This window comes from Phragmites australis, chromosome 20 (genome assembly GCF_958298935.1).
Source record: "Phragmites australis chromosome 20, lpPhrAust1.1, whole genome shotgun sequence".
Taxonomy (NCBI): domain Eukaryota; kingdom Viridiplantae; phylum Streptophyta; class Magnoliopsida; order Poales; family Poaceae; genus Phragmites; species Phragmites australis.
Window position 1 is genome coordinate 21,345,235 of NC_084940.1, and position 2,951 is coordinate 21,348,185.

The window sequence follows — 2,951 nt, forward strand, 5'->3', positions numbered from 1 at the left end:
CAAACATGTACATTTTCAGTTGCTTTGAGCTCGAACATATTGGCAGGTAGGGCTAGAGAGGATTATCTTAGTGTGGTTGCTCATTTTGTTAATAATGATTGGGAATTAGAAAAGAGAATAATAGGTTTTCGTTTGATTGACAACACGCATACCGGTGAAAATATTGCTGAAAAAATATCTCAAGTAGTTGCAGACTTTGGCCTCACGAATAAAATATTTTCTATCACTTTAGATAATGCCGGTGCAAATTCTAGAGCAATGGATATTCTTACTCCGTTGTTTAGTACTTATGCTGAATCTTTCTTGTTACATCAATGTTGTGCTTGTCATATTATCAATCTTATAGTAAAATCCGGTTTGAAGAGGTTGTCGCGATACTTAGAAGATTTTCGTACTGCAATATCTTTTGTGAACTCCTCTAACCAACGAATTGCAGCATATAAACAGTATTGTGTTGCAATGGGTGTGCGTCCACGTAAGTTTGCTCTGGACATGCCGGTGAGATGGAACTCTACTTTCTTGATGCTTAAAAATATTATACCATATAAGAGAACATTGGGTGTGTTTATTCATACACATTACCATCAGCATGGGGGTCAAACTTTACTCACGGAAGCACATTGGTATGTTGCTGAAAGGATACTGGAGTTTCTTGAAGTTTTTTATGATTCAACTGTGAGTTTATCAGGAGTTTAGTAGTGCATAATATTGTTGAAATTGATACTCATTTAAACAACTATGAAAATGACAATCTTCTAAGAGATTGTGTAGTTCCTATGAAATCTAAATTCTTAAAGTATTGGAACGAAATTCTTTTGTTATACGCCTTTGCCTTTATTTTAGATCCTAGAGCTAAAATTGCAGCTTTTTGTAGAGTTCTCGCAATTCTAGGTGATGCTCTTGGCCATGATTATTCTAATTATTATACTAATATTCGTTCTAAGTTATTCGAAGTTTATAGTAAATATGAAATAAAGTATGGCGGAGTTCGCCAGCAATGACCTCCACTAGCACCCACAACAAGTAAGAAGACGACAACGTGGGGGAAAATATTTGGTGCAGGTTCTTCATCAAGAAGTTCAGACTCTTCGACACGATCGTCTACGGGCACTGGAATTCCAACATCCAGAGGGGAGCTAACTACCTTCATCGACAGTGACGTTATCAGCCATGAACAAGAAAACTTCAACATACTGCAATGGTGGCATGAGCACAAGACGAATTATCCAGTGCTTTCACTGTTAGCGCGAGATTTGTTAACGGTTTCTATATCTATAGTTTCTTCTGAGGCTGCCTTCAGTCTTACAGGAAGGATAATCGAAGAGAGAAGAAAAAATCTGTCAAGTGAGATGGTTGAAATACTCACCATAGTAAAGGATTGGGAACAAGCTGAAGCACGAATGCAACACACTGCAGAAAATACTGAGCTTGAAGAATCATTCCAAAATTTGTATCTAGATGCTGATGAGAACGTGTAATTTCAAATTTTCTGAGCTAGGTTGTACTCTTTTTTCCTTTGCTAGAAAGGTTTTTAATGAGGCAACCTATCAATAAAGCTCATTTTTAGAATTAATCATGTGCCCCTATTATTTCTAAGTTTTTTTTTATTTTATTCATGTTTTTTGTTTATTTTTTTAAAATACCCCCTGCGGCCCCACCCCACCTACCTCTCCTCTCATTGTGGCCTATAAATACCATCTACTCCATCTCAAACTCCATGTATTCTCATCGCCCACCCTTCCCACCCATCTCTCTTTTCCTATTTGCTAGCCAAGTAGCCAGTAGTCACTTCACATCAAGAAACCAATTCCATATTTCAATTCATGGATCAAGACGCCGAGAACTCGCGTGCATGGTCATGGGTGTGGCAACATTTTGAAAAGGTCTTCAGAGAAATTAACGGGGAACAGGTAAGATTTGCTAAGTGTAATATATGCAGCAAAGAAATAGGTGCCAGATCTCCAAATGGAACAGGACACTTGAGGAAGCATATTAAAAATTGCAAGCAAAATTCTGGGGTTTCTAATGAAACCATGTAATTTTCGGAGCATAATCATAGGTTGTACTCTTTTTTCCTTCTAGTAGAAAGGTTTTTAACGAGGCAACCAATCAATAAAGATGTTATGTATTTATTTTCTATATTTTTTATTGTTTTTTTGGATTTTTTTAGCTATTATTTTTGATTTTTTCCTATTTTTTTAGTGCTGATGGGCCCAACGTGCCTCCACTGTGCCGGCCGGGCCCGTTGTGCCTTCCCGTGCCGACCTGGCCCATCGTGCCTCCACCGTGCCGGTCGGGCCCATCGTGCCAAACGGGCCTGTCGTGCCTCCACCGTGCCGAACGAGCCCATCGTGCCGAACGAGCCCATCGTGCCGGTCGGGCCCATCGTACCGACCGTGCCGTGGGCCGGCCCGGCACGGCACGGTGACAGTTGGGCCGTGCCGTGGGCCGATGGCTCGGCACGTGGGCTGGCACGGCACAGCCCGTAACAGTAAATGGGCCAATCGGGCTGTGCCGAGTTGGGCCCATGCCGGGCCAGCCCGATTGGCCCATTTGGTCATCTTTAGTCGAAGGTTTTGGAGAAAATGAGGTTGAGAACTGCCTCCATCGACCAAAGTTCTGGAAACCTTGATGTTGAGTATGGTCACCTGAACTATGACCAGGTATCGACCAGGATGTGCTACCGTAGCTGGATGGTCGGTTTGATTAAAGGTGATCGGATGTTCCGACCACTTGATATACCAAATAGGCCCAGTCAGGGCCAAGTTAACTTCTCGCTCGACTGCCTTGTACTGTCTCTTGGACTCATACGTGAAGGATCATCCGAAGATGTGCGCCAAGCTGTGGTCAGCCTCGTGGAACTGGGGCTCATCACCCTCAACATAGGCTTAACCTGCTTACTACCACGCTCAGCATTTACCTTGATCTTCTCATCAAGTTTCTTTTTGAAG